A 24,326-nucleotide genomic window follows, 5' to 3' on the forward strand; every position below is an offset into this window, starting at 1 on the left:
AGCTACCAGAATAAATGCAAATGAAAAATCAGAGCAGAGCAGAGCACAGTCAAATGAGCCCACAAGTGGCATGAGGGAGACCAAGGCAGGACAGGCACCTGAGTCACACTGCAGTCAAGCCAGTCTGAGCAGCAGAACTTTGTTTAAAAAAAAGGGGGGGGGGAGGAGAAAGGGAGGAAGGGGAGGGGAGGGGAAGAGGAAAGAAAGGGAAGGGAAGGAGGAGGGGGAGGGGAAAGAGAAGGGAAGGGAGGGGGAGGGGAGGGAGAAGGGAAGGGAGGGGGAGGGGAGGGAGAAGGGAAGAGAAGGGAAGGGAGAAAAAAAGTGGAATCACAACAAATGTTAGTGAGGCTATGGAGTAACGGAACCTTCCCGAGGCTAATAGGAGTTGAAGAAAAAGAAAGCAGCTCAGGTATTCAGAGGATGCCTCCCAGATATCATTATTAAGATACAAGCTCCAGAGCAAGCAGAATGGCTCAGCAGTTAAAAGCACTTAGCCCCCAAGTCTGAGTGCTTAAGTTCAATTCACCCTGCAAAGCTATCCCTCTGATCTCCAGAGGCTATGACACACATGTGCACACACACACACAAGTACTGTTAAAAATTGGGGGATGAGAGAAGACAGAGCTCTGGAGTTGGGGATACAGTTTAGTGGTATTGTTCACCTGGATTGCAAAAGGCACTAGACTCAGTCCCTAGTACTGTCAAAAGAAATGTATATAAGACACAGAGAGAGCTCTGTCCCTAAGTTCCCTAAAGATGTCTCCTGCATGCCCCTTTGCAGTCCATTCCCAGAAGCACACCACCTCACTCCTCATCACACCATACCACATACCCAAGCACAGTTTAGAATTCTTCCACAGTGAATCTACAAGTCTGTTCTAGAAGTTCCTTTAAGTAGACTCATATAACAAGGACTGGGGGAAGAGGGGTCCGGCTGCAGCTCAGTACAATATCCCACTGAACTGTTGAGTATGATAAACTACATAGACACAACAGAACTCTGCTGATGGACATCTGAGCTATTTCTTTTTGTTGCTATTATGATAAAAATGCTATGAGTATTCTTATAAGTCTTTTCATAAATATGTTTTTCATTTCTTTTAAGTAAATACCTAGGGCAGATCTAACTTTATGAGAAACTGCTTGACTGATTTTCAAAGCAGTTGTACTATTCTAAACTGCCACCTGCCATGCAGGATCCCAAGAGCATATGTCCATTTTTTAAATTTTAGTCATGGATGTATATGCTTTTAATCTGCATTCCCTTGAAGACAGTGACGGATTATGTGCTTTGTTAGCCTTTTGCTCATTTCTTACCTTGGTTCTTTGTTTTCTTTATTGAGTTGTAGAAGTTGCACATGGATCCCAAATATGAAATCCTGTCAGATATGTTTTATAATGCTTTTTCCTTTTTCATTTTATTAATGATATTTTGTATAAAAAGCTTTAAACTTTAATGAAACCAATGCCCTTCCTATTCCTCTTATGGTAATTTGTGTATGTGATTATTTTCTCTTTCTCCATGCTTGAATATAAACCATGGTTTATATTATTCATCCACATATCCTAAGGGCCTACAACATTTCCAGGCACTTATAGTACTAAAATAAATAAATGTTGGCCAGGCGTAGTGATGCACACCTTTGATCCTAGTGCTTTAAAGGCAGAGGCAGGCGGACCTCTTGATTTCAAGGCCAACCTGGTCTACATAGTGAATTCCAGGACAGTCAGAGCTATGGAGTGAGATCTTGTCTTAGATAGATAGATAGAGAGATAGATAGATAGATAGACAGACAGACAGACAGACAAAAAACATGAATGCTTGTCACATAAGAAAAGTCTCACATCCACGGATTTACAAACGAAACAATGTCTAGGATGTACTTAAAACATGTCCGGGTGAGGCATATGAAGCAAACTGCTAACAGTTATTTAAAAGTGAGGAAAAGTACACACAGAGTCACTATATCATTCTATCAACTCTTTCACTTGTTTATAGAACAAATCAATGTTTAACTTTATTAAAAAAAAAAAAAAAAAAAAAAAACTACTAGCCAGGCGGTGGTGGCACATGTGAGTTTGAGGCCAACCTGGTCTACAAAGTGAGTTCCAAGACAGGCTCCAAAAGCTACACAGAAAAACTCTGTCTCGAAAAACCAAAAAAAGAAAGAAAAAAGAAAACGAAAAGAAACTACTTGACTCTTTGAACTGCTCTGCACGGCCACCAATCATGTATAATAACTCTGGCAGATCCACATGTTTCCCAAGAGACAATGTCAGTCTTGTCTACATTTAAAGAATGCAATAAAGGTTCAGTTTTAAAATCTAAAGGGGTTGGGGAGGCAGTTCACTGGGTAAAGTCCTTGTTCACATCATGAGGATTCAAGTCCAAATCCCAAAACACAGAGAAAAGCCAGGCATGTATAACCCAACTCCTGCAGAGGGGGCGGGCCCTGGCCAGTCAGTCTTGCCAACATGAGGTGCTCCAGGTTCAATGAGAGATTATCTCAAAATAAGGTAGACAGTAACAGTAACAGAAGACACCTGACGCTAACCTCTGACCTCCACACGTGCACACCTGGGTGAGCACACCTACAATATACAAACATAGACCACACATACATAAACAAAAAGTTTACTACTTAGTCTAAACCAACATGAGCTGTGTTCTGTTCAATACTGAGCTGCTTCTACAAGCACTGCCATCGAAAGCAGATTACATTGCTGTGGGCAGCAGCAGGAGCCCTTTCAGCAGTGCTCCAAAGAACACATGTGCATGTGTGCTCAGAGTGCATATTCTGTTGCAAGTACACTTACACACACACACACACACACACACACACACACACACACACACACACAAAGTGTCCACCATATGAAACTATCCCATGCTGACACAATTCATTATCTACTGGAAAATATTCTACTAGAATGTACCTGATGTATATAAAACTACATGATTGTGCAGTTATAATTAAGATAATGAGCAAGAATCAGACACCCAAGAAGAACATTCAAACTAATTGAATAGTTTGTCTAAATCTTTGAAGAAACTAAATCTGCGTGGGTTTTTGGTTTGCTGCTGTCATTTTGGATTTGGTTTGTTCTGTTTATTGATTTGAATTTGGCTTGGGTGCTGGTGCTTTCCTGAGAAAGTAGGTAGAAATAGTTAAACACCTCAAGAGGAAGCAGGATTGGGCAAATGCAAGGAGCATGAAGCACACTCTGGACAGGCCAGCTTTCCACCACAGGTTTACAAAACAGGCAGCTGATCAGGCCATCCCAGCCACCATTTCTAAAAACACTGATCAGCTCTGGAGCCAGACGATATCTAGAGACAGGAAGAGAGCACATAAAGTCTAGAATGGAAACAGAGAGTGAGCAAGAGGAAGGAGTAGTTTGAATAAGTACTTTAACTCGATGTAAAAGGGATTCAACGGAAATGAGTTTATGCTAATATAGGCTTTAAAAATTCATTAGAAAGGTTATTAGAACAAGTATCATATTCCCAGTGGAGATGGGAACAAGATCATCTTCTTTTTTCTTGAAAGATTCAAAGATCACCTGAACATAACAGTTAAAAGGGCTCATTTTTCTGAAGCAGATTTCATTCATTCACACAACAAACACTAAAAGCTTACCAAGTATCTGGAGCACCCTGATCTCCCATACCAAAGTAAAACAGGGCATAATCTCGTTCCAGACAGACTGCCATTTGCAACACAGTAAAATAAAATAAAATGAGTCTCAGAATGCTTCCCTCAGCAGAGTTTCAAGGCTGAAAAGCCAGAGGGTACGTGGACTCAGACAGCGGCAGTGGTCCAGAGACATGGCTTAGTGGACGCCTGCTGCCAAGCAGACATGATGACCTGAGTTCAATCCCTGGAACCCACATGGTGAGAGGAGGACCAAGTCCTACAAGTTGTTCTCTGATCTCCACATGTGTACCACACATAGCATGCACATGCCCAAGTAAAATAGATAAATAAATAATTAAAAAAAAAAACAGCACCATGTATTACTAAACCCAACCTTCCTCAAGCCTCTTGCTTCCTAGACCAAGTCATCAATCACGATCCACACGTAGCCTCACTGAGTCCCAAAGATTTCCAAACACACAGAAACTTCTGGCTACAGGGCTGAGTGTGACTTAGTGGTAGAGCACTTGCCTAGCATGTGCAAGGTTCTGAGCCCAATGACACAGGAACACACACACACACACACACACACACACACACACACACACACACACACACACCAACTTTAAGCAGTTGTTTCTGGATGTGAAAATAAGTTATTTATAACTTTTTTGATTATTTTCATCTTACCTATAATTACTAATAAAGTAAATTTCATCTAGAAACTGTCAAAAATAAAGTCTCTAAGTTATTTCTCATGCTTTAAAGGGGAAAATACCTGAAAAAAGAAGCATGCTTTTTGAGAACAAGAATAAAACACATCAATAGCAGCCTTCTGATGACACCTGGTGGCCACTTCTCCCGGAAGGCTCTTCCAGTGATGTGGAGGAGGCATTTCAGGAAGCAGGCTTTCAACTGCTCACTGCACTAGATGCAGAGAACCTGATGCCCTGCGACATCCTCGCTAGCCTTGTTCACTCAATCCCAATCCTAGTCTCCATTTCTCCGTGTGCCTTCTGTCTTCTCTATGGGCTATCATGAAGACAGCTGAGTCTTCCACTTCCAAGGAGTCACTCACTCACACACAGACATGCAGGCTGCACGAACGCATCTTCTTCCCACCCTCGTCCTACTCCCTTACCCTCAGCCTTCCTGACAGGCACAAGCACAAAAGGCTCCAACAGTCTCATAACCTCTCCCTTGGAGAAATTCGCAACAAGGCAAGCACCAGAAGTTACAATCCTACACAGAAGGGACTCTTTCCTCCTGAAAGACTAGGCCACACCACATAGCTAAGAGCTGCAATAGCAACAGCTGAGTAAGAGAATACATGAAAGTACCTCTCAACCTGCCATTTCAAACTGGACTCCCTGCTGAACCTGTATCACGACAGTGTTACCTGCCCTAATTTAAGTCCACTCCTAGAGTCTGTCTATGAAAGATGTCTACTACTGATGGGCAAAATCTTGGGGAACTAAGGGTGCTGTTCCTAGCCCTCCCAGCCAGGCCTCTCCTATCAGAAACATCAATTTGAAAAAGAGGTCACAGAATACAGTCCCTAATTCTACAAGGAAAAAGAGTACTCTTCCAGAAAAATCCTTGCAATTGTAAGTTAAATAAATAATTCAGACAAGAATATATTTAACACACTAAAATGTATTCTCTAGATAACACCAGAGGCAATGTTCCACAAATGGACATACAATAAAGTCTGGTTTATTCACACAGGACTAGCTCTTGAATATTTGAGTTGCTGCAACTCCACCTCCTCTCTGTCCCGTGAGACTACAAGCATTTCCTCAGTTTAATACATCCTGTTCTCTCTGATGGTTTTTAATGAATCTACAACCGTCACTACTTCAAAGACTTAGCTGCTGCCTCTTCAGAATGGTGTGAACCTAGTGAACTGCATCCAAGAAACCAGGAAGCGTCAGTGTGTGTGCCACTGGGACTCTCGGTCCCAAAGCACCCATGCTTCCCACCTGCCTTCCCAAGGACCATGACTTCTGGGAACACCAACAGGATATAGCAAGAACACCTGTGCAGCCTGTGGGGTAGCCCCCAGGCAAAGATGTAAGGCTTCTTCTCCAGAGCCAAAGAAAAACTGAGGGCTCCCTTCAATTGCCAAGGAATGAGCCACTGTGGTAGACCATCTACCGAGTCATTAGTCCTTCGGATGACAACTCCTAAAATCACACTGCAGCCACAGGACAGATCTGAAACCAGAGCTACCCAGCTAAGCTCACTCCCAAATACTCAAGCCACAGGAAAAGCAGGATAGTAAATGCTTTAGGCCACTACATTTGTGATGTCTTGGTTATTGGGCAACAGACAACTAACATAAGGCCCTTCTCTCAGCCGGACAGTGGTGGCACACGCCTTTAATCCCAGCACTCAGGAAGTAGAGGCAGTGGACCTCTGTGAGTTCTCGGCCAGCCTGGTATACAAAGCAGGTTCCAGGGCATCCAGGGATGTTACACAGAGAAAAACCTTTCTGAAAAATGAATGAATGAATGAATGAATGAATGAATGAATGAATGAATGAATGAATAAAAATAAAAAAAGAAAGTCCTTCTCTCTGTTCTGGCTTCTCAAATGAAGATATGGCTCCAAAGCATACCTTCATTGGCATTTGTTTAATTTCCTTTCTCCCCAACATAAAGCTTCTATTGGTATTGGAAGGCATTCCATTCAAGTTTAGGGGATGAACAGCCACTACCTTAGTATAGAGCCTGTGTGTTTGCTCCCACCAATATATCAGACATGCCATTTCTAGCTATAAAAAAACACTTCTAGGGCAGGAAAGATGGCTCAAGGACCCAAGGACCCAAGTTGGGCTCCTAGCACCCACGTCCAAGAACAGTTAAAGATAATCAGGCTAGAACTGTGTGCTCCCAAGCCTAGGAATCAGAAGAAACTAGAGTACTCACTCAAATAAATTAAACTAGAACTATATTTCTATTTCAGAGAAAAACATGTTATATTTAAAAATCCAATGCAATTCTGCCTGCAAGTTAAAAATTCAAACATTTGTTTAGTGCTTAAATTAGAGTTAAAACAATAAAGTGTCATCCTGCTCAAGATCAAAGCACAGTGATAAAGAGTAAGTACATCAGCACCCCACCACTATCCCCGATCCCTGTCCTTACACCACTACTTACGAGGATGGGCTGACAGCAATACAAAACCTGGATCATCAATCACATGGTAAGCACACTGTAAAATGAGGTCATCCCTCATACTTACCCGTTACTTTCTTAAGGTTTAAAATCTTCCCACATTTGAAGTACTACTTCCTAAACGCCTTAAAACGATCTAGTCATGAGCTTAACTTTATGACAACTTTATATCAACTCTCTCTGACAAACATGTTTCACACTCAGAAAGATTCTACACAAAAAGTTAAAATTTAATATATCTTTTTAAAGGCATTTTAAAATCAATACTTTGGTAGTATTTCCATCTAATTTTTTAAGGAAAAGGCTACTGGACCAGAAATAAAAGGCTAAGATAAAGGAGTGACAAGGAGCAAAAAGGAGAAAAATTCAATGTCATCAGAGCACACGTTCCTGGCTTGTCTCATGGTGTCTGAAAAGGTTGTTTTATTATCAGTGTAACTAATCACAATGAAACCGTCTCTTACAACTAAAGACATTATAATGAATTTTCTTTACAGCTACAGAGGAATGGGATTTGCTGTTTCACATCAAATTGAACAGACTGTATAAATTCTTCTTCCTATTTATTGTAAAATATAATTTCATCTATAAAATCAGTCATGAAATATTAAAACTGAAACAACAGAATTTATGTCCTTTACTTAATTGAGTTGAAACGGTCTATTCACTAAAAATAGAGGTGGGAGGTCACAGGTGATGGAGCCCCTCTTTCCTCATTAAGTGTTTCCATTAATCCCTTGATTTTCAAGAATTTATAATGCAGCCATTTAAAAAAAGCATTGCATGGTAAAAGTTAGTCTATGTTCCTTAAATTTTCCCTTCTTCTCTTTCAAAGCAAGAGATGAAGCATGATACATACAAATGCTGAGGATAGTGGAAGACACAGGAGCATCAAGTTAAAGAAACAGATCACACTGCAATTTTTAACACTAGTGAAAAAGAACACGAGCTACAAAGGGAAAGTCTTTACTTCCTTCTCAACTGCGCCAAATCAGCTGGAAGACACAGGCAAGTTTCAGCTTCCTTGTTACAGTCCAAGAAGGAAAGATTACGATTCCTAAATTCAATCAAAAATCCCTTGCCAATGTGAATCACTAAGCACTCAAATACTGCATTCTTAGTAATGGATTTCTTTTTAATTAAAGAGAAAAAATAGAAAAATGGGATTTTGAAAATCTGGAGGAACTGTAACAAAAACAAAAGAGACAGAGGGAAGGAAGGACGGTGCTAAAGACAGGCGCACAGAGCTCTGCTTAGACTCATCAGGTCTGTGAGGGGAGACGGAATACAAAGAACTGCAGGGAGAAAAGCCTAAAACTACTAATTTCGGAAGAAATCTGGAAAACACTGTAATTCCAGATGTCAATAAGCTAACACACCATATAAAACTATCAAGCCTCAAGACATTTGGAATATAAATTATTAGGTACCAAAGATCTGAGTGTTAAGAAAGTATATTTAGAAAGGAGAAAATCTTCAGCATTAAATTTTTAAATGAATATAGTTCTACTGAGTCCATTTATATAATAAGGTTAATTTTTTCTTCTTGGTAGCGAAATTATAGGTAATTTTTTTCTCCAATTCATGGCATTTTTCTATACTTTCCAAAATAACCTTTAGGGAAGGAGTTAAGTGTGAAGCTTAAGAAAAAAAAGTTGCTACCCGTCACTGAAGTACTAAAAAATGATGATTGCTCTTAAAGGAGAAAGGGAAAGAATGGACATCTGCAGCAGCACTGTTCAAATGAAAGGTCAAAAGTACACAAATCAAAGCAAAGTCAGGGCAACATAATCATAGCCAGAGATGTTGGAGGTCACACTGGTCAAACAGCAGGGACATGGACACTAAGAAGGCTACCTATGGCTCTTTAAATCTCACATTAAACATGTAAGAATGGGAGCTGGTGTTGGCTTGAGAACTACTAACACTGTGCTCATCTGGTGCCCATTCTCCACTCAACGGAACCTAGCTGACTCCAGGGCTGGCCAAGGACACATGAAGAACCTGTAGCACATTCTGTCACAAGGAAGGGAGATGCTCTGAAAGAAAAACCATGTCAAGAAGACATGAGCGCAAGACTAAGCATTACCCATTTGTTAGAACTGAGTGAAGACAGCACTCCGATGACTTGGGGGTGGATGGGCAAGTGGATTGACAGACAGGAGGGATGCAGCAAAGGTAAGGGGAGGGGAAGATGCCTAAAGTACAGCTCTGTTTATATGAGGTCAGGGCCAGTGGCCAAGCGCAAAAGAGTACTAGACAGAGAAGTTATATTGACCAAACAATGAATCAGGCAAGATTCATCAATGGAACTAGGCCAGGCAGAGTATTTTGATATGGAGCATAATCTTTGCATGATGTTTAAACTGTCTCTCCACAAACCACTGATTAGTTCCAAGGTATAATAAATAAATGAATGAATGAATGAAGGGGGGAGGGACAGCAAATGGTACTATCTTGGTTGGGTAATCAAAACCAGCATCCTCAATGACGGGCAGGTGGACACAGTGTACCCCAAAATGTGACATACTGACAAAAATCACATTACCCAAACATCACATCAGCCAAGAATATAAAACCTCTGACTAAGTAAAAACAGCAAGCAAACATATCATCAGCACTGTTTTGTTCAAGAAAATAAAATGGTGAGAAAGCCCACCAGCCTCAAAAATGCAGTGTCATGAAGACAACAGTTACAGAAATGTTGTAAATGACAGGAGGCTAAGGAGACAAGAAGCCCAGATGTAATACCTGAAGACTGGATCCTCCGCTGGCAATGACACATGTAACAAAGGCTAAATTTTAGGTCAACTCTCAATAACTGCCAATCTACATTTACAAAACTGGTAACATTAGCAGTATGTAAGAGACTATCTCTACTGGATTTCCTTTGCTTTGCTTTGAGTTTGTTTGGTTTTTTGTTTTTGATTTTTTTTGGGGGGGGGGGGAGGTTGGTATTGTTTTGTTTTTTTAAGGCAAGGTCTTACTATGTAGTCATAGCTGGGCAGGAACCCAAGAGATTCTCCTGCCTCTGCCTCCCAAGTGCTGCTATCAAAGGAGATCAACGCCATGCCCAATTAATTCTTAAAAAGTTATGAACTGAGTATTCCTGAGTAAAGGGTTATGATGCAAACATATATGGGGCTGGATTTAAAACACACACACACACACACACACACACACACACACACACACCTACACATGTGGCTATGAGGACTGGGTGTCTATGAGAAAAAGAGGCAGGGTCAGGGACATAGCTCAGTGATAAAGGACTTGACTAACATGGACAAGGCCCTGGATTTTATCTCCAACAGAACAAAGGCAGAAGGGGGCTGCAAACTGATAACAATACATGAATCATTGTAAAAGTTACAAAGATGGGTGATCTAGAAAAAAAAATCTGTGTTTATTTTCACATTTTTCTATTCAATTTAGAATGGTTTCTGAATAAAAAGTAAAAAAAAAAAAGGGGGGGGGAAGCGAGAGATGGAGGGAAGGAGGGAGGGAGAGAGAAAGGGAAAAAGGAAGGGAGGGAGGCAGGGAGAGAGGGAAAAAGGAAGGAAGGGAGGGAGGGAGGGAAGGAGGAAGAGAGAGAGGGAAAAAGGAAGGGAGGGAGGCAGGGAGAGAGGGAAAAAGGGAGGGAGGGAGGGAGGGAGGGAGGGAGGGAGGGAGGGAGGGAGGGAGGGAGGGAGGGGAAAATGGGAGAACAGAATAATTTTATACATATGGCTTATATAGTCCTCTGCAGCATCTCCAACATCTTCTTGCCTTTGAAGGCACCAGCACACACCACACAGAGAGAGACACACGCATGTAAATAAAAAGTAAAATAAAGCTTTTAAAAAAAACTTCAATGAATAATATCAATGCTTTTAGAGGAAAACAGTAAGTATTAACTTACATACCAAGAGTCAAACTTACCAAAAGGTCTGAAAATGTTAAAACTGAAATAAAATAAAACATCCCCAATCAGTTCTAGAAAAATGGCTCACAGTGAAGGGCACAATTACTCTTGTAGAGGATCTGAGTTCACAACTGCTTGTAACCTCAACCTCTGACCTGCAGGCATCTGCATTATGTACACACAAACACAGAGAGAGAGACACACACACAGAGACACAAGCACAAACACACACAGAAACACAGAGAGGTACACACAGACACACACAGAGAGACACACAGACATAGAGACACACACACAAACATTAAAAATAATTTTTAAGCCGGGCGGTGGTGGTGCACGCCTTTAATCCCAGCACTCGGGAGGCAGAGGCAGTTGGATCTCTGTGAGTTCAAGGCCAGTCTGGTCTACAGGGAGAGATCCAGGACAAGCACCAAAACTACACAGAGAAACCCTGTCTCGAAAAAAACAACAAAAAAAAGTAATTTTTAAAAACTCTTTTAAAAGGCCATCAATCTAGGTAAACTCTATAATTTTACAACTATTTGCAGTGAAGGCCATATTACACATTTCCCCTGTATCAAGGACGATGTTGGCCTCATCCTCTTCCCAACAGTCTCTTGATGACAGGAACAGAAGATGCCCCAGCACGATACTTTCCTTGATCTTTGCTTATTTGTTTGTTTCCTTTGGAACAGGGTCTTACTACTGTATAGTCCAGACCGTCCTCAGACTCAAGACCATCCTGCCTCTGGATTCTCACTGGTGAGATCACAATTACAATGTGCTCCACAGCTGGCCACATCTTCCTTACTCTCAAGCAACAAGAGAATACAGAGAACCAGAAGAGAAACACACAAAGTCAGGTTCCATAAGTAAGAAGTTTTTATCAAGATTGTGTTTGTAATCATGTGTCTATGTGTATAGTTTTAGTGTAGATTTGCGCACATGAATGCAGTGCCTGCAGAGGCCAGAAGGGGACATCAGATCCCTCGAGGACTAGAGTTATAGGTGATTGTGAGCTATCCAGAGAGTGATGGGGACTGAATACAGGTCTTCTGCAAGAACGGTATGAGCTCTTAACTGCTGAGCCATCTCTCCAGCCACTTTTTTCTTCCTCTCTTCCTTTCTCGCTCTCTTTCTTTCTTTCTTTGTGTTATGTTCTGGTTTTGGTAAGAAGGCTTAAAAAAACATTAACTAAATGTCTACAAGGAAAAGAAGCAAAATCATACACACACACACACACACACACACACACACAATTACTACTTAATTTCAAAGAAAAATAAAGTTAAATTTGTGGGGAAATGGAAAAACTGTCAATATATAATATTAAGCAAGGTCACAAAAATCTCAGAAAGAAATAAACCACATATTCTCCCATGTTTGGAATCCAGCTGATAACGTATGTATATATGTAAACAAATGTACATGTGGGTACAATATAACATGAAGGAAAGAGAACAAGAAAGGCTAAATATAAGGCGATGAATAAGGACTCAATGCAGGTAATGGACACAGTTATGAACGATGATATAAAGCTAATTGTTTTTCTAGTAACTACTTCTGTCATGGATTTTTTGTTTTTGTTTTTGGTGGTGGATATGAGCATAAAACATACTGAAGAGCTGGGAATGGGGCTGCATGCCTTTAATCCCATCACAAAATGATAAGAAGCCATTATTCTGGATTTAGGACTTGTATTAGGATCTCAACAGATGACATCCCAACAAACTGGAGTTACTCGCTCAATGCTACATCATGGAACTGAAACTTTAAGGAAATAGATCCCAAAACAGACTATTTTTTCCTGAAAAAAGGAGACTCAAGTACACCTAAATCTATCCAACATAGGAGTCTCCTCTGCTTTAACTCTTAATTGTAAAAAGTAACTTGCTGGGTGTGGTGATGCATGCCTTTAATCCCAGCACTATGTAAGCAAAGCCAAGCAGATCTCTATGAGTTCAAGGCCAGCATGGACTCCAATGCAAGTCCCAGCAGTCAAGGCTATGTAGTAAGATTCTGTCTCAAAATAACAAACAATAAAAAGTAACCTGAAGGCTGGGGAGATAGTTCCATTGATAAAGTGCTTATCTCACAAGCGTGAGGACCTGGGTTTGAGCCCAAGGACCACATAAAAGTGCCGGACACGGTGGTCCACACTTGCTATCCCAATGCTATCCCAATGCTGGTGATCACGGGCCAGCCTAACTGGGAAGCTTCAGTTCAGCGAGAGTGCTCATCTCAAAGGAAGTGGACTGCATTTCTGAGGGTCAAACCAGAGGATGTACATAGCCTACACACACACACACACACACACTTAAAAAGGAATGTAAAGTAAGCTGATATTCAGTAGCTTTTCTCTCCATCTGTTTCCGTGTTCCCACCTTACAAAACCCCAGGTTTCACTATTGCCCTGTGGATGCTCTCCTGTTGTGTTAAATGGAGGTATGCTGCTTGGTAAATTACAAAGCCCACCCAATTAGACCTTTATCTGGACATGTTGTACTTTTGTCTTCTGGCATCAACACCAATCCTTTACAAACATAGCTAGGGAGCAAAGGTATGAAATTCCAAAGACAGATTTTGAATAAGAAAGTCTGCCCTGTAACAGAAACCTGTACTTTCAAAGAGTCCTCTGGGTGATACTAAAAATCTTTATTTGGGAACCACTGAGCCTCCCTAACTCTTCAAAAAGAGAAGAAAATATACTTTTAATGTTTATGTACTGTAAAGGGGAAGTGTGTTGAGAGTAAGGGTCAATCAAAAAAACATAATGAACTTATTTAAACAAAACTACTACATAGATCTCCAAAGACACTTGTCTGCACCATAACACGATATACAAAATCACTTCCAATGTCACACTTTTAGCAAGCATTTCCCTGGTGTCACAATAAAACACGTAAGAGATACCAGAACCTGTTTCCTGAAGGTTCTTAATGAAAACCATTTGATCTCATTTTTAAAAAGACTGTCATTTCTATTCCCTTCCTTCAATGACCTAAAATTTCTAAGCTATTTTTAAAACTGCATTACCACCTTACTTTAAATTCTAATGGTCTTATAATTATATTTTAAATTATCATGCACTCCTTTAACTGATACTCTTTATTGAAAAGTAATTGATCCAATATACATCAAACTCTGCTCCTTAAGTCACAATCAGCAGAAACCACTAATGAACTATGTACTGCCAAAGAAGTAGCTGTTACTGTTTCTAGATTTCAAACACAGAGTTCCAGTTATATTTATCAGGGTTCTTTCTGCATACCAATTAGTAATTGAAGAGCATGCTGAGCTTGAGTTACACTTGATGACTAAACCAGTGTTACTCAGCCTTCATTAGTCTTTTTTCCTACCACGCTTTTAATTGCCTTACCTAGCTTTATTTAAAACTATTTTTAATAAAAGAACAAAGGCCCGCTATATAAGAGGAAACAAAAGAGACATATGAACATCAAACATGTGGCAAAGTGTTCAGAATTAGAGCATGGAGATCATCTAGCTTTCACAACCGTAGATAAACAAGAGCCGGAATACCTGGAACTGCTGTAAAAAGCCCACATTCTACATGTACCTAGAAAGGATCATACAGGATCACTTCCCTGTGCCTTAGTGCAGACAGCTCTGCCACAGAAGGCCTCTCAGGGCCTGTCACCTTCCTGCTGAGGACTGGATCTGTCAGAAACTAGGACATCCCTAATGGCAAGAGCTTCACGGTTCTCACGATCTTGACAATATTAGCACTCTGATTATCAAACAAAAAGAGTAGTACTATTTGGTTCTAATGTACACTTGATTTGACACAGGGCTGCTGGCACTACATTTCTACTCCTGCTACATAACATTCCAAGCGGTGGCAGTGACACCGTGACAGCTTAACTTTACAGTTTAACTGATGGTTATAAAACAAAATTCCCAGTGTAGATTTTAATATGACATAGGAAAACAAGGTTATCAAAATCAAGGAGGAAAAGCAGCAAGTGTTGATTTAAAAAAAAAAAAAGTCCCTTTTTCTCAACAAACTGTCTAGGCAAAAGGAGAGTCCTAAGCCTCAGGAAATTACATTTTAAATTAGCATGCGCTGCTTTAACTGATTACCTATCAATGAGCTAGACAGCAAACAAGGAAGTCTGTCATCTGCGAGAATGATAAAGGCATGTGTGTTGCTCTGAAAATAAAACTACAAAAGTAAAGAAAGAGTAACTTCAAAAAAAGGAAGAACCCCTCACCAGTCTTCCTCTGCACTCTGCCATTCCCATCGTGACCTGACTTTGGTTTGTTTTGCCTATTTATCTGTGCATGGTTTTTGTCCTTTACATCTGCATGGCACTGAACAGCTGGACTGCTCTCCCACTTATAACCATGCCCACAGGCAAGCTGTCTCCCCAGTGAGACAAGGACAGTAATAAAGCTTGCTGCCAGAGGGTACTATGAGGTAAAGTCAGTTATTTAGTGGCACATAAATTCGGCAATAATGTGCTCAAACTGGTGCCTGGAACAGAGGAAGTGCTCAGGAGGAATTAACCAACAGAAAGAATCAGGAAGCCAGTTTTCCTGATCTGTCACACTTCTCCAAGATCACATCTTCCTCCCCAGCTTATCTTTTTCATACAAACTAAACAGTGCCCACACAGACAGGCATGTGAGTCAGAAATATTCTAAGACCTGGAACACACATCACAGCTTAGGAAAACACAATGTATTACCTGAGTCCTTCCATGGAATCCCTCCCTCTTCTCTTTGCTCTTCTTACAAAGGGAACTACCAACTTGACTCCCTCCCTCCCTCCCTCCCTCCCTCCCTCCCCCCTCTCCCCTCTCTGATGTTTCCTTTTTCAGTGCTGAGTATGGATCCAATGCACTGCATATGCTGGACAAGCACAACCTAGAAAGCCACATCCCAGCCCTCACCTGCTTTTCACTAATAACGCCTGTATTCTTAACAGTAACGCAGCTTTGTTCTGTGTGCTTCTGAACGTTAAAAAGTGGGAACAGGGGAGAATACTATATGCGGTCTTCTACATTTAGTTTTGTTTTCTGTTCCTTCAGCTTGAGAAAGTGTCTTCCCAAGCTGCCTATGGTAGTAAAGGTTGTCAAGGTAGTCCTGTGCCTCGAGCAGCTGGGGCTGGAGATGTGCACAAACATGCCTACCTAAGGCTTTCCCTTTGTCATGTCTCCAGGCACTCACCTAAGCTTTTCCCTGGGGCAATGTTTTCAAATGTTACCATTAGCAGGGTTTGTCAGCTCAAGCCTTTAGCCCAGCAGAAACAGTCAGAGATCTTTGTGAGTTTGAGATTAGCCTGGTTTATAAAGAAAGTTCCAGGCCAGCCAGGACTACATAGTAAGATCCTGTCTAAAAAAACAAACAAACAAAAAAAACAGCAAATTTCCATTACTGCTGTAAAATAAAGACTAAGAATCAGTAATCTGAACACTCTGGTGGCTGACGAAGGAAGGATTCTGAGTCAGAGAGTATATACTGTTCATATCATTACCAATTTACACTCATACTCCTTGGTTCTCTACCCGCCCAACAATATTGTCAGGCCTTTTCACTGTTGCCAACCTAATGGACAAAAGGATAAATTAGTCCTTCTAATTACTAATCAACTAGAGCATTTTTATATTCATGTTTCTTTTGTGTGTGTAAAATACATTCTTGGTTATTTATCCATTTTCCTACTATTCTTTTGTAAGTGTAAGAGTGTGAGTGTGAGTGTGAGTGTGTGTGTGTGTGTGTGTGTGTGTGTGTGTATGTGTGTGTAAGACAGAAGGGGAAAGAGAGAATGGGCATATATGTGTTGAGGTCAGAGAGTAACTTCTGGGAGTCAGTTTTTGTGTTCCACCTTGTTGAGGCAGTCTCCATTGTTTCTACTACTGTGCTGTGTTCCAGGATGGCTGGGCTGCAAACTTTCTAGCAGGTCTGTCTCCATGGTCCATCTCATTGTACAAGTACTGGGATTAAGATGTGTGTCTTATTGTCCTGACTTTTCACTTGGATTCATCAGGCTTTAGCAGGTTAACTTTTACCTGACACTCCCTAACTTGTTTCCGATCATTCTTACTGATTTTTGCTGTTTGCCCTTCCAATAGCATTAGCCTTTTACCAGTAATATGTAACGACACATTCAATTTTGTTAGCCTGCCTGATCACTTCTGGGTCTTTTTCATATACCATTATCCATACTAATAATGTCAAGCAAACTCATCTTTTCCCTTAGGATTTATACCTTTTGTGATTGATTCAAGAATCGCAGTCAATCACACAACTATTGCCCTAGATTACCTTCTAAACGTTTTATAATTTTACCTTCAATATCTAAGTCTTTTATTAACCTATACATGACTGTTCCTAGTACATAAATTAGACACGCATCCCATAAATAGTAAGATCCTATTTGCTAATGAGCACACATATAAACAACTACAATTTTAAGGTATGACGTGGTACAAGTGGGGTTTGGCATTTAGCTCAGTGGTAGAGCGCTTGCCTAACAAGCACAAGGCCCTGGGTTCGGTCCTCAGCTGGGGGATGGGGGGGGGGGAGAGTGGTACAAGTGAACTGGAGAAGGCGCCTGACAATTTGAGCCCTGCTTCTTTCTGGCTGCTGCATTCCCCAGGGCTCTGCTCAGCTACCCTGACAGACTCCTAGAATGCCCTGCCCTCTTTTAGGGTACCCTGTGCCCTTCGAATCACCTAACTCCTGTCATATACTGAACCTACCTCCTCTTGTACTCTTTATACATTACAACAATGTATTTGATAACAAGACTATAAACTCCGAGGAGCAAAGAGCCTATCAGACATCCAAGGACTTACACGCTAACTGCTAGATAGGTGAAGGCTAAAGTGCTGTGGAAGTCAGTATGCTGGCCTGGTGACTACAAATCGCAGCTGTACAGTCCCACTGCCTTGGCTAGAATCCTAGCACCACCATGTAAGAGCTGCACAGAGCCACACAAACTGCTTACCCCAAGCTGAGTGTACCATAGTGGATAAAATACAATACACAGATTCAGAGAATGTGCTGGAGACTAGATGAGAATATGAAAATATTTACACAAACTCATAGCTCAAACAAAACATTATTGTTATTTCCATGGAATTGTTTATTACATTTATTACTATTTAGCACCAAGTCCTTAGTATTTCAGACACTTCCAATTTTCTGGGGTATACACAAGAGAGCCAAACTGTTAAGAAAAAAAAAAAAAAAGTAACATGCAGAAAATAACCATGTACATAAAAGCAATGATGCTCAAAAGGAGAAATGAAACTTCTTGTTGGGGGCTATTCAACCCTATCCACCCTCTCCCCAAAAGATTCCTCCTCCAGAGCTACCTGTGGGAAAACATTCTAGCTACAACTTTAGGAAGTAATAAGGTCCTTTATTCTTTGATACGCCATCAACTTCAGTCTTCTCTGCAGCTACTTCTGTTACACTGTAGGTAGTTACGACAGACAGGTAAAGAGAACTGTGGGAACCACAATCTAATTACAATAGTGAGACAGTATAGTTGGAGGAGAATAATTGAAGAGAATCAAAGTCACTTTTCACCAAAGGAAGTCTTTAATACAGAAATAGGTATGTACACACGTGAGATACGGGTTGTGATATTGGAATCTGCAATGTCCCCACATGCTCCAGTTCTGAACTCTTGATGCCCAGCTTGTGGTCTTATTTTGAAGCTTGGAAGTCCTTTAAGAAGTAGAGCCTTACCAAAAAAAAAAAAAAAAAAAAAACACATAAAGCCGGGCGGTGGTGGCGCACGCCTTTAATCCCAGCACTCGGGAGGCAGAGCCAGGCGGATCTCTGTGAGTTCGAGGCCAGCCTGGGCTACCAAGTGAGCTCCAGGAAAGGCACAAAGCTACACAGAGAAACCCTGTCTCGAAAAACCAAAAAAAAAAAAAAAAAAAAAAAAAAAAAAAAAAAAAAGAAGTAGAGCCTGTTGGGCAAAAGATCACCTACCTGATTTCAACCTCTTTTCTCCACTTCCTGATCTGCAGCACACGTTCCCAATGTCATGAATTCCACCATGCTTTCCTACATTTTCGGCTCCCTGAAGCAATGAGCTAATAAACTTGTCCCTTGGGTGCTTTGTCAGGTATTTTGGTCACAGCCAATGCAAAACTAACTAATAATTAAAAAAAGCAGGTATCAAAGAATTGAGGTCATTACTGCAACTAACCCTGGCCCTGTAGTGTTTATGCTGTTGGAACTGGTGTGCAAGAGGAATGTGAAAGAGTCTGGAAATGTGAGCTAAAGAAGCTCTAGAATGTTACACACAAAAAGTAACAGGTAATTTTTCTGGGATGTCTAAAGACCAGAATGTTAACAGAAATGCAGACAGGAAAGAATATATTCGTGAGTTGACAGAGAGGAACAAGGAGTCTATTAGGTATTAGACTAAACGCCATTCTTCTTAAGTTCTGGCAAACAACCTAACTGTAGTTTGTCCATGTTCTGAAAATCTGAGCAAGGCTCAATTCAAAAGGAATGTGGACTAATTTATATTTGGGGAAGAGAATTTAAAGATACCGTAGCATGCTTTTAACCAGATTTACAGTAAGAAAGACAAAAAACAGAGCACAAAGATTTGAAAAAGCATCAGTCTGGCTAAGAAAGTGGTAATAACACCTTTCAAGTTGTAGAAAAAAACAAGTATAGAAAAAGCTGTGATTATTAAGGAGATCAGCACCATTAAAGAGAAGCAGGACAATGTACACTGTGACAACACAAAGTTTGCCTCCCTGGGGAGACCTCAAGGAAGAAATGGCCTTGTTGGGGGAGGTGTGTTACTGAGTAAATGGGCTTTGATGTTCTAAAAACGCAGACCAAGCCAGGTCTTACTCTCACTCTGCCTGGAACTTGCAGAACTCAGGTAAGCAACTAACTACCCCAGCACCATGCATGCATTCATGTATGCCTGTCTGCCACCATGCTTCCAGCCATGATGATCATAGACTAACCCTCTGAAACTACAAGCAAGCCCCCAATTAAATGCTTCCTTTCATAAACTTCCACGGTGTCTCTTCACAGTCAAAGAACAGTAACTAAGACACTATCCCACCCAGAAATTCCAATGACAATTGCTGCTAAGAGCAGAGGAATCTGGATTCCTTAAACCCACACAAACACTACAACACTCACAGAGAGTAAGGGTCCTGGTACCTAGGGCTGCACAAGACCAACAAAATAGTAGGTACTGCCTCCTGCTGCCTTCACTCACAACTTTCAAAAGCTGAAGTATACAATACACAAAAGTTGTAAGGACCAGCCAGCACTGGAAATGCCACTTTTCCTTGCTTAGCCAATTTTTAAGGGTAAATTAACAACTGAAGTCCAGCAAGCTGACTGGTAACAAGTCATGTTAAACCTTTTTGCTTTGGAAGTTACCTTCTTATTTTGAAGGAATCCATGGTTGCTTGTGAGAGTTATGCCAAAGAAAATACAGTGTCTCCCACTCGCTGGGAACTAGAGAGGCTTGGCCAATTTTACATCCTACCACTTGGAACTTGACCTGTCACGAGGATGCAGAGGCACAAAGAATGTTTTTGCCCCTGTGGGAGAAGGGACTCAATCATCTATCAACACAGGTGGCAGCTTCTCCAGTGAGAACACTGTCAGCAGCACACTTCTAACCAGACTACTTAGGGGATGTGGGCTGGGCTATGAGCAAAAGCACCCAGTCTCTCTTCAAACACATTTCTCCAGCCTGCTGTCTACTATCTCCCGGTACGTTCCTCTTCCGTTTACGTCAGTCAAAGGCACTCCTACAGTTGACAACTGGGAACCACGTGTGGCCCTGTAACACTTGCCCTCAGAACACACTCTCTCAACAGGGGATTGCACTGCCAACGCCAGTTACTATCTAGTACTCTACTACCCCGTCCACCAGCTTACCTGCTGCAGTGACGGGCACAAAGCTAGCTGGCAAGAAATGTTTCCTGTATGACTTCCACAGCTGGGGGAGTGGCGGGCCACCATGCATAAACACCCACTACCACTCATCTCCACGAGTGTCAAAGCACCAGGTGGAACGGCACAGCTTAACACATGAATTTACAAACTAGGATTCTTTTCATCACCTAATTAGCAAACCACTTTCTTAAAAGACAAAGAAACAAATTAGGATATATTTCACTAGTGTTCTTTTCCAATAAGAAAAGCCTATTTTGGGAAAATTGCCCCCAATGAAGTACATGCCTACTAAAACTTGCCACCAAACTCAAATGCTGTGTCTCGCAAGATTACACCACCCCACCAGGTCAGTAGGTGTAACTTCCTCTCTATTTCCAGATCTCTGTTTTAGCACTTACAAGGTACATTTATTAAAATAACCAATGTTAGTTTTCCAGAACCTAGAATGATGGCTGGCACAAACAGAAGTGGTGCTTCTGAAGTGGAGACACTTTGCCTTAGTACCAAATCCACTGTTTGTGCCCCTCTGCAACTTTTCTACAAATCTGGGGGGAAAAAATTTTTTTTAATGGAACCAGTCTTCAGTAAACGATTATTACATCTCCTATACCGCAGAGCTTGGCTTGTACCAATAGGAGGAATAATCTTATTTGTAACAAGGCAATACTAAACATTGGAATGCGGACACTGATTTTGCTCAAGTTATGTACTGGATGTTTGTAAATCGGGAGTAACTGCAATTCAAGGCTGTCCTGCTTTATGAGCTACAGAGTGTGTTCAACTGACAGGGGGTCCTCCAACACCTTCACATCAGTACTTTGTTTCAAAATGACTAACATCCCACCCATTAGGTACACTGGGTGTGACTAGCCCTGTAATATAAGAAATCGGGGGTGGGGGGCAAGGCTGGGGTGGCGGGCGAGAGGACAGTGTGTGTGAGTGACTGTGTGGAGTGGTGTGTTCACAGACGCCAACTCCATCAGGAGGTCCTATTCCAGAACCAAACTCAAAACCCGACGCAACCAACAGGGGTCAGCAGCCACTGCTCCCAATGCCCAGCAGCAGCCTGGACTGCAGACAGAAGGCAGGCACGGCCACCCGGTGCTCCCGGGGGCGCGGAGGTGAGTGGGACGGGGCGCGCTGCCCACTGCCGGGCTGCCCGCCGCCGACCGCCTGCAGCGGCCCGGGTCTCCCGGCGATCGCGCAGGGCAGGGGCCTCCCTTCCCGCCGTGGGCTCCCTGTCCCCAGCATGGCGTAACGGAAGACGCGCGAGTGGCCGCGGCTAAGGCAGGGCCCCCGGGTGCACAGCGGCGGGCGGGCGGGCGGGCGGGCTGCCCGGAGCGGGTGCTGGGAAGCCCGCGGTCCCTCGGAGCGGACGCTGGGCAGCGCTGCGGCCGGGGACGCGTGCTCTTCGCCCCCGCCCCGACCCCGGGACGGACCCGGGAGCCGCCAAGGCTGTCAACGCGCCGACCGAGGGGACACCCACGCCCGAGGGGCCCGAGGGGGCGCGAGGCCGCCGCGGCACCGCCGGCTGCAACCCCGGGGACGGAGGGCGCCGGGCCGCGGGACGTGCGCCGCCGACAGGCGAGGGCGTGGGTCCCGGCGTGCGGCGGGGCGGCGTCGGGCCCCGGCGGGGAGGGGCGGAGGCGGGGGAGGGGGCGGGAGCGCGGCCGGCCCGCGGGCTCCCGACGCCGCGCCGCCCGCCCGGGCCCCGCAGGCCGCCGCCCCCGGACCCCGCGCCGACGCCAGGCCATCCCCGCCCCCAGACCCCCCGCCCCGTCGGAGAATAACTCACCTGTTTGTCGGGGGAAATCGCTCCTGCTCGGCCCTCTGACTGACTCCTCCGGCTCACCGTCTTCCCTCTGGGAGGAAGGGGCGGGACTTCCTGCTCCTCCGTTGAGCTGCTTCCGGCGGTTCCCAGGGCGACGGAGCGGGATGGAGCGCAGCGCACCATAACCGGAGCACAGAGGTTTTTACAGCCGCCTTGGTACAGACCCAGGCTCACGTCCTCTTATTTTTTTCCCCTCCCTTGAATGCCCCGCAGCTCGGCGTGTCGAGTTGTTTTCCGTCCGCCTGTACTTTCCGGAAGTCCCTACGAGAGAAAACAGGAAGTTCCACCCTCCCCGCTGGGAGGGGAACGGAAAGCCTAGAGAGTCAATCTGTAGGGCAGACGCTCCTTAGGCTCGGGGACGGCGGGATCGTCCCCGGAGGGCAGGAGGACGCCCAGCGGGCCGACCCCCGCAGCACCCCGCGCCCGGGCTCCTCGAGCCCGAGGGCGGTGCCGGGAAGGGCAGGGGCGTGGCCTGCGCAGGGGCTTCCTCCGCCCCCGGCCCCCAAGGGGTCCGCTCCGAGCCTCCGGTGTTGGCGCAGAGGGCGAAAGAAAAGACAATCCGGCGACGCCAGAAAGGGGCCTCCCTGGTGTTGACCCCAGGGGGCCGCGAACCTAATGGGGTCACGAGGATAATCTAGTTGAATTTTCATTGTGAGGCACCTATCCAGGGTGGCGAGTTGCATGTGTGCTAGAGTCAGCCGTTTCCAAGATTGCACAATTAGTAAAAGCGGAGCGGAGCTCCAACATCGGGAGTCAGCCCTGTGTGGTCTTCAGTGCTGACTCAAATCTCAGGACCAACATTGGCTTGCATATCTATCCTCGGAGTGCAGTGGACTGGGTAGGATGTGACGCTTCAGTGACCCCTGGATCTTAGTTTCCACATTTCCACATCGCCTCTTCTTTTTTTTTTTTTTTTTTTTTTTTTCTTCTTCTTCTTTCGAGACAGGGTTTCTCTGTATAGCTTTGGAGCCTGTCCTGGATCTCACTTTGTAGACCAGGCTGGACTCAAACTCACAAAGATTCGCCTGGCTCTGCCTCCTAAGTGCTGGGATTAAAGGTGTGCACCACCACCGCCCGGCCACATAGCCTCTTATTAGCAGAGTGGGTACAGGAAAGGTACATAAGCAAAATAATGAGGGACGGGCTGGAAGCTGGAGAGGAAACTGTATTTATTTTTCTTATCCTTATATTCCTCTTCCTTATTCCTGTAATGAAATACCGTAACAGAAGCTACTTGAAGGAATTCTCTATTTCGGTTCTCAGTTTCAGAGTATTCAATTTTATGCTGGGGGAGGAATGGGCAGTGCCTTCCTCAGTGGTGACAGAAGCTTGGGACTGCGGCTCTTCTGGGCAGATTGGGAAACAGGCAGGAACCAGAGGTGATTATAAACTTCAAGGCCCCTCCCCTAGTAACCGTCTCTGCTACATGTCTCAAAGGTTCCACAGCCTCCTCCAAGTATCTCCACCAGTCTGGGAAGAGGTGACCCAGCCCACAAGCCTTTAAGGATCCTTTCGGACTCCAGCCATGATAGGAGTCAATAATAACTTATCACAACAACATAGGATTAAATTCTTCTTTAATGCCTACATAATTTTAATATATTCCATCAGGGAAGTAAAATTAAGTGCATGGACAAAGTGACATCCGGTATGATCTGACAATTTAAGACTAGAGGCATAGCTGTAGCTCAGTGATAGAGACTGTGTTTGATCCCAAGCACCACACACACACACACACACACACACACAAAAAAAAAAAAACACCTAAAGAAAGGAAGGGATAGTCCTGAGCCAGGGTGCAGTGTGACAGCTGTCCTCACTACCAGGAGGTCTCAGCTCCCTCGAACGGA

At 43.4% G+C, this 24,326-nt stretch overlaps 1 protein-coding gene across 2 annotated transcripts in view; it reads right to left on the minus strand.

Annotated features, from left to right (window-relative positions):
- The window catches only part of Znf407 (zinc finger protein 407), a 413,369-nt gene extending 390,801 nt beyond the window's left edge, over positions 1-22,568 (minus strand). For both annotated transcript variants that reach the window (XR_013046214.1, XM_042264352.2), the window contains exon 1: positions 22,441-22,568. The gene's annotated coding sequence lies outside the window, so the exon portion shown is untranslated. The remainder of the gene's footprint in view (positions 1-22,440) is intronic.
- Positions 22,569-24,326: the final 1,758 nt, after the last annotated feature.

The sequence above is a fragment of the Peromyscus maniculatus genome, chromosome 19 (assembly GCF_049852395.1).
Source record: "Peromyscus maniculatus bairdii isolate BWxNUB_F1_BW_parent chromosome 19, HU_Pman_BW_mat_3.1, whole genome shotgun sequence".
Classification (NCBI taxonomy): domain Eukaryota; kingdom Metazoa; phylum Chordata; class Mammalia; order Rodentia; family Cricetidae; genus Peromyscus; species Peromyscus maniculatus.